Below are 8,657 nucleotides of genomic sequence, written 5' to 3'. Positions count from 1 at the left end.
AGCAAAAGAAGCTCAGGGACAGTGCCCAGGCCCTGAGTTCAAGCCCCAGGACTGTCGCACGTGCACACATGCACACACACAAAGCAGGACTGGAGGCATGACTCAAGTGGTAAACTGGCAACCACAAGGCCTTTCCTCAGTTCAAACCCATTTCACCAAAAAGAAAAAGACCTCATATAAAAATAAAAAGGCTAAGGGTGTGGCTTGTATAGTAACATATTTGCCTAGCCTGTGCCAGGCTGAATTCAATCCTCATGCAAAATAAATATAGCATCCTTTATCTGTATGTGTGTGCATGCACACTTGCATGTATGTGTGCAGACACTGAGGTTACTGGGGACTGAATCAAGCATGTCAGACAATTTTCCACTTGAGCCTTGTTTGTATTTTGCTTTTGAGATCAAGTCACTAACTGCCTAGACTGGCCTCAAACTCTGGTTCCTCCTGCTTCTGTTCTCCACCTATTAGTAGTTGGGATTATAGGTGTAAACCACTGTGCTTGGTTTTCTTAATCTCTGTTAATTTTGATGCTTTATGTCTCTAATAGCAAAACTAGTCTCTCTCTCTTTCCCTCCCTCTCCCCCTCCTTCCCTCCTCCCCCCCCCTCCTGTGCTGGTTTGAACTCAGGGGCTGGGCATTGTCCCTTTGATTTTTTGCTCAAGGTTGTTGCTCTATCACTACAACTGTACTTTCAGTTTTTAGTGGTTAATGATCTCATGGTCTTTTCTGCTTGGGCTAGCTTTGAACTGCAATCCTCAAATCTGAGTAGCTAGGATTACAAATTTAGGCCACAGGTGTCTGGCTCTTAATCCTCTCTTCAAATGCATTAGCCCCTGACACCATTTTGCTTTTCACTGAAGTCCCTTCCATTCATTATTCTGGATCATGTCAATGACCACCCAAAACTCACGACTTTCCTCCAGTAGTTTTCTCCATTGTACCTTATCTTGGATTTTGCCATCACCTGATCTCCCACCTCCAGCTTTATTTATTCAAAAGCACCCTGTATCATACCATGACCTTCCTTCCATGTTGCTGCTGCTTCAGAGCCATCAAGGTCTCTGGTCCAACAACTATTTTCTCCCAATCCATCTTTCCTTTTCTCTTTTCCTTCCTCCTCCAACTTCCTCTTCCAAGGTCCTTTTACTTGATTCAGTATCCATTCAATATCGTACCCATCTCACAAAATTTCAACTCAACAGCTATCTGAAAGCTAGAATATGGTAGAGGGCTGGGAAGGTGGCTCAGTGGTAGAGCGCTTGCCTTGCATGCATGTGGCCCTGGGTTCGATTCCTCAGCACCACATAAGCAAAAAGAAAAAAGCCGGAAGTGGCGCTGTGGCTCAAGTGGTAGAGCGCCCGCCTTGAGCTGAAGAGCTGAGGGACAGCGCCCAGGCCCAGAGTTCAGGCCCCACGCCCAGACCAAAAAAAAAAAAAAAAGTAGAATATGGTAGAATATGTGTCATTATGAAAACAGAATGGAAAGGAAAAAGAGATAAAGGCCCTAGGACTACAGCCCAGGCCCAGAGTTCAGGCCCCACTACTGACCAAAAAAAAAAAAAAATCTCTTGAAGTTTTCTGCCCAGGCTGCTTTGAACTGCAATCCTCAGATCATAGCTTCCAGAGTAGCTAGGATTACAAGGGTAAGCCACTACTGCTGGCTTCAAAGTTATCCTGTGTGTGAGTATGTTGGTACTGGGGCACAAAATTAAACACCTGCCTTGCAGGGTACTGGAAGTGGAGATGGATTGAGTGGTAGAGCACTAGCCTTGAATAAAAAAGCCAAAAGGATGGTTTCTGGGCCCTGAGTTTAAGCTCTACTACCAGAGCGCGCGCGCACACACACACACACACACACACACACACACACACACACACACACACACACACACGCCTGCCTGCCTGCCTAGAAGTTTTGTGTGTCTTGAACTGAGCTTATATATATATATATTTATATATATTTTTTTGGGGGGGAGGGAGATGGGGGAACAGTCCTGGGCCTTGAACTCAGGGCCTGGGCACTGTCCCTGAGCTTCTTTTGCTCAAGGCTAGCATTCTACCACTTGAACCACAGTGCCACTTCCAGCTTTTTCTGTGTATGTGGAACCCAGGGCTTCATGTATGCTAGGTGAGCACTCTATCACTAAGCCACCTTCCCAGCCCTAACTGTGCATATATTACTGTCAGTTTTAGTCTATGCCTAATTACAGGAAGTGGACTACTGGCAGGGGTGGCAGGGAGGCAGCAGGCCAGATGCTGGATCCAGAGAAGGCGGTCTCTGGGCAGGCGGTTCAGAGAGGCTCTTTAGTGAGGGCAGTTTTCTCTAGGAAGGCCCCAGCCACAGTATCCTTTGCTTTCTACTAAGGCCAGTCTTCCACTGTAATCTCTCCAAACTTGGACTGAGATATTGAACCCAAGCCAGGGTATGGTCAAGGGGTTGAGGTTGTTGAGAAAGGAAGTGAGTGCCAGGCAGTTGCGAGTCTCCAGGGCTGGTCAACCTGGCTTCTCAGCTATCTGCTGTTCTTTGGTGGCAGGGACCCAAGAACAAGTCTGTCACTGGACACTTGGGGGCAGCAAATAACTGGAGAGTGGAGAACGACGGTGGTGGTGGTGGTGGGGTTGGGCAATCCTTGATGTCTCCTCTTGGCTTCTGGAATCCCCTTCCTTCTGTAGGAATATCCAGGGAACAGAGTCACCCCCCAGGCAGGCAGAGGCTTAAGCAGCTTCCTCTTCTTATTTAGACTAGCGTAGCAGACAGAACAGGCACCATGCTGTGAAACCAGGAGCCCCATACAGCCAATCAGGTGAGTGTTAGCATGGGTCTTGGCCTGCCCCAAGAGAAATGCTTGTGATTTCAAATGAGGGCCTTTTAGGGGTAGATTAGGGCACTTTGGGTGCAGCCCAGACTTTTGGAGATCATCAAAGGAGGTGTGGCCTGATCACAAGTTAATACAAAGGGATTGGCTGGGAGTCAGTGGCTCTAACCTGTATTCCTACCTCCTCAGGAGGGTGAGATCTGAGGATCTTGTTAGAAGCCAGTCTGGGAAGGAAAGTCCATAACACTGTTATCTCTAATCAAATAGCAAAAACAGGGACATAGAGATGTGGCTCATGTAGTGAAGCAAAAAAGCGCAGAGACAGTATCTAGGCTCCAAGTTCAAACCCCAGCACTGGCACACCCATACCCACCCACACTCCCCACCCCTCTCCCCACAATCCAAGGGCAAGTAAAATCTCTAGGAAGGGACAGGGAGGGGGACTGAGAAGAGGGGAGCCAGGCTACTAGCTTGGGTCGCTGGGCCTGTGAGTAGTTTTCTTACTGAAATTAGATTGGAACACACTCAGGAAGAAAGCTGTCTTCGTTTAGGAAGCACTGTGTTTGAGGTGTTGCTGGTACATGGTTATCTAGAGAGAAGAGTGTGGGTGACAGAAAAAGAGGAAGCTGAAAAACAATGAATAGTTACCACTATCTTGTCTAACTAGTTGGGTGGCTTTCCACCCATCAGAACCTCTGGACTATTCTGAGATGCACCCAGAAGGCATCCAGAGCAATGGAAGGAACTCTTTCTCCTTCACAGAGTCCTAGCTCAGCTGCTTCCAGTTTTACCCTGAGGTAAACTCCTCTCTCTTTCAGATCTTTTCCCAACAAATGCTCATAGCTCTTCCCTCTCACCTGTCAGAACTTGCAAGGAAATGGCCTTGGTCAAATAAAGCAGAAGGAAAACAGACAAACAAACAAACACACCTCAAATGGTAAGACTTAGGGGGCGGGGACAGATGGACTTCCCAGAGCAGTTGGAGGAACAATAGGAGGAAGAAGACAGCCACACTTGACACTAGAATGGGGATCTTGGCTTGTAGATGCCAAATATTCGTTCCCATCCTGCCATGATGGGTCTCTGCTTCTCCACCAAGGTCCACCGGGGCCATCAGGGCTGCTATTTGCCACCATACCTCCATTTTCCATTTGGGTGTCTAAATCACTTCCTTCCCCATAACTAGAATCTGTGTTTGGGAGGGGAAGAATTGGTGGGGGAAAAAAAATCACAACTGCTGACTGACTACATCTATAATCCTAGTTACCCTGGAGGCTGAGATCTGAGGATTGTGGTTCGAAGACAGCACAGACAAGAAAGTCCATGAGACTCTTATCTCCAATTAACCACCAGAAAACTGGAAATAGAGTTGTGGTTTTGAGTGGTAGAACACTAGCCTTGAGCAAAAGAGCTTAGGGACAGCACCTAGGCCCTGAGTTCAAGTCCCATAGACTATGATGATGATGATGATGATGATGATGATGATGATGATGATGATAACAATCACAAATGCTGAGCCCAGTGGCTCACACCTATAATCCTAGCTACTCAGCAGGCTGAGATCTAAGGATCACAATTTAAAGCACCAAGAAAAAAAAAATCACAATTCAAATTAAGGGCTGCCAAAACCAAGTTGGGAAGAATAACATATTCAGGGAGTGGTAGGGACAGGTTCTGTTAGCCAGCTCCAGACCCAGGGTCTTTAGGACAAAAGTCCTAAGGTTTATGGTGCAGTTGTCCCTGCCAGGCTGGTACTATTACTAGAATGAGTCTCAAAACTCACATTGAGGCTGGGTGCTGGTAGCTCACGTCTATAATCCTAGCTGCTCAAGAGGCTGAAATCTGAGGATCATTGTTCAAAGCCAGTCTGGGCAGGAAAGTCTGTGAGCAAAGAGCAAAAGAGCTCAGGGATAGCTTTCAGGCCCAGAGTTCAAGCCCCATGTCCAACAAAAAACCAAAACAAAAATAGAAAAAATTTATATTGAGGCTTGATCTCCAATACCATAGTGTTGAAGGTAGAGCTTAGTGACAGGTGTGAGAATCATGACAAAGTCTGAATGAATGAAACTCTTTCAGCCATCAGTTCTCAATGGTGGAACTAGACTGGTTAGAGTAGTTATGGCTAGAAGAGGTTGTTATAAGCAAAGTCTTCCCTATATTTTTGGGGGGCCTGATCCTGGGGCTTGAACTAGATGCTGTCCCTGAAGTTTCTTTCTTATTTTCTTTCTTTCTTTCTTCTTTCTTTCTCCTTCCTTCCTTCCTTCCTTCCTTCCTTCCTTCCTTCCTTCCTTCCTTCCTTCCTTTCTTTCTTTCTTTCTTTCTTTCTTTCTTTCTTTCTTTCTTTCTTTCTTTCCTTTCTTTCTCTTTCTTTCTCAAAGCTAGAGCACTATCACTTGAGGCACATCTCCACTTCTGGCTTTTTGATGGTTACTTGGATTTAAGAGTCTCAGGGCTTTTCTGCCTGGGCTGGATTTGAATCACAATCCTCAGATCTTGGCCTCCTAAGCAGCAAGGATTTTAGATGTGAGCCACTGGCCCCAGGCCATCCTAGGGTTTTCTCTCTTATGTACATGTCCACTTATCTTCTATTTTCTATCATGAGTTGAATCAGCATGAGGTCCTTACCAATTAGATGTGGCTACCAAATCATAACTATGAGTTGAATAACCCTTTTCATCTCCCTGACACTGGGGCTTGTATTCAGTTCCTCATACTTGCTCAGCTTGCTTGCTCTTGCCTGTTTTGGCAATGGAATCTCATAGACTTTTCTGTCAGGGGTGGCTTTAAACCTCACATCTCAGACCCCTGAATAGCTAGGATTACTACAGATGTGAACCACTGGTGGACAATTAGACCTTTTTTTTTTTTTTTGGGTCAGTCGTGGGGTCTGAAGTTTGAGCCTGGGCGCTGTCCCTCAGCTCTTCAGCTCAAGGCTAGCGCTCTAACACTTGAGCCACAGCGCCACTTCTGGCTTTTTGTGTTTATGCGGTGCTGAGGAATTGAACCCAGGGCCTCATGCATGCAAGGCAAGCGCTCTACCACTGAACCACCTTCCCAGTCCCCAATTAGACCTTTTTGGAAATTTTTTTTCATGGTGGCATTCAAGTTTGAACTCATGAACTCACATTTTCTGGGAAGGTACTGTACTGATGATAAATCTATTTTTAAAAAAGATGTGAATGGCAGAGTCAGAGGCATTGGACCCCATTGTTAGGGAGGACATAGGGTCAACTGTCTAGTGACTTATGGGTAAGAACACAGGCACCCTTTCCCTTTCATTTTTTCCTCTCCTCACCATTAAATCCCCCATTTTCCTATTTCGGTCATTGACATCTCCATTTCTCTTGGCCAGGCCTCTTCCTTTAGTGTGTGTGTGTGTGTGTGTGTGTGTGTGTGTGTGTGTGTGTGTGTGTATGTGTGTGTGTGTGTGTGTGTGTGCGCGCGCGCGCGCTGCCACTAAGGCTTGAGCTTAGGGCCTGGGCACTGTTCCTTAGTTTTTTCTGCTCAAGGCTGGTACTCTACCACTTGAGCCATGCCTCCACTTCTGGCTTTTTGCTGGAGATAAGTGTCTCACAAACTTTCCTGCCTAGGCTGTTTTTTTTTTTTTTGTCGGTCGTGGGGCTTGAACTCTGTGCTTGGGCGCTGTCCCTGTGCTCTTCAGTTCAAGGGGAGCACTCTACCACTTGAGCCACAGTGCCACTTCTGGTTTTCTAGAGGTTTATGGGAGATAAGAATCTCACAGACTTTCCTGCCCGGGCTGGCTTTGAACCTCGATCCTCAGATCTCAGCCTTCTGAGTAACTAGAATTATAGGCATGAGCCACCGGCATCCGGCTGTAGGCTGGGCTTACTCTGTCTTCAGATCTCAGTCTCCTGAGTAGCTAGCCGGTTTCTATCTGTAAACCTGTTTTTCATACCTGGTAGGGCACCCATATTCAGACAAGGCATTAAAGAAGGGGATGTCCCAGGGGTACAGAAGCAGCCAGTTGCAGGTCTACAACTAGAAGGCTGAGACCTGGACTCACAATCACACCGAGGAAAGTGGCTAAGGTCCATCTGGGTTAACAGATCTGTCGAGTGATACCTATTATCCTGGACCTATTATCCTGTGGGTTTCTCCTCTAATCTAACCTCTTCCTCTTGATTCATAAATAGGCCTGTGTCCAGTCCTGATAATTCTATGTCTTTGGAGGTCTTTTTAAAAAATTGCTGATCTGTGTGGTTGCTTACAAGCAGTCAGAGCCAGTATTGCCCTGGGAGGGGAGGAGGAACTGGTAGTAGTTGGGCAGAAATGGGAAGAAAGGACAGAAAGGGTTTGTTTCTCCTTGTCTCAGTGAGGAAGCACAGAGGAGGCCCTTATAATAACCCAGTGTCCTTGATTTTTCATGACCAGTCTTCTCCCTCTATGGCCTACAGAATTTCCCTCTAAAGTTCCTTAAGGAACAAAATGAGTTCTGTCCTGAAACAGTTTCAAATTCAAGTACAGCCAATCTCACTTAATCCTAACAGTATTCTAGAGATGAGAAAAGAGGCTCAGAGAGAAGTCTGATGTTTGCAGTAAGAAATGAGTTTGTAAGGCATTGGTGGCTCTGTCTGTAATTCTAGCTACTCAGGAGGCTGAGATCTGAGGGTTGCAGTTCAAAGCCAGCCCAGGCAGGAAAGTCCATGAGACTTTTTTTTTGTCAGTCATGGGACTTGAACTCTTGGCCCAGGTGCTGTCCCTCAGCTCTTCAGCTCAAGGGAAGTGCTCTACCACTTGAGCCACCGCACTACTTCAGGTTTTCTGGTGGTTAACTGGAGATAAGAGTCTCACAGACTACTTTCTTGCTTGAGGTGGCTGTGGACTGTGATCCTCAGATCTCAGTCTCCTGAGTAACTAGGATTACAGGCGTGAGCCACTGGTGTCCGGCTCCTGAGACTCTTTTTTTTTTTTTTTTTTTGGGTCCAGTCGTGGGGCCTGAACTCTGGGCCTGGGCGCTGTCCCTCAGCTCTTCAGCTCAAGGCTAGCGCTCTACCACTTGAGCCACAGCGCCACTTCCGGCTTTTTTTTTCTTTTTGCTTATGTGGTGCTGAGGAATCGAACACAGGGCCTCTGGCATGCAAGGCAAGCGCTCTACCACTGAGCCACCTTCCCAGCCCATCCTGAGACTCTTATCTCTAATTAACCACCAGAAAAACTCAAGTGGAGCTGTGGCTAAAAGTTGCAGAGTGCTACCCTTGAGCAGAAAAGCTCAGGGAGAGTGCCCAGGCCCTGAGTTCAAGCTCCATGATCAACCAGAAAACAAGAAGAAAAGAAAAGAAAAGAAAAAATGAGTTCAAGCTGGACATGGTGGTGCTCTCCTGTAATGCCAGCATTCAGGAAACTGAGGCAAAAGAATAGCAAGTTCAAGATTAGCCTAAACTATATAGTAAGACTATGTTGAGAGAGAGCGAGAGAGAGAGAGAGAGAGAGAGAGAGAGAGAGAAGGAATCGGGGAGTCCAAGCTTCTTACGTTCTACAAAAATTCTGTAGAGAGCTGGGGTGAAGCTCAATGGTAAAGCATTTGCTTAGGATGTGAAAAGCCCTGGGCACTTCAGCAGTACCTAAATAAGCAAACAAGCAAACAAAAACTACCTGGGTTTTGGCAGTACAGGCCTATAAAAGGCTGGAAAGGCAGAGATCTGAGGATCCTGGCTCAAAGCCAGCCTGGGAAGACAAATCCTTGAGACTCTTATTTTCCAATTAAACATCAAAAAATCTAGAAGTGGAGGCATAGCTTAAGTGATAGAGAACCAGAAGTGAGCAAAAAAGCTCAAGTGAGAATGAGAGGCCCCCAATGCAAGCCCAACACATACATACACAC

The sequence above is a fragment of the Dipodomys spectabilis genome, unplaced genomic scaffold (genome assembly GCF_019054845.1).
Source record: "Dipodomys spectabilis isolate Male_0828 unplaced genomic scaffold, ASM1905484v1 ptg000576l, whole genome shotgun sequence".
NCBI lineage: Eukaryota > Metazoa > Chordata > Mammalia > Rodentia > Heteromyidae > Dipodomys > Dipodomys spectabilis.
The sequence above is the reverse complement of the archived record's forward strand: the minus strand, read 5'-3'. Positions refer to the sequence as shown.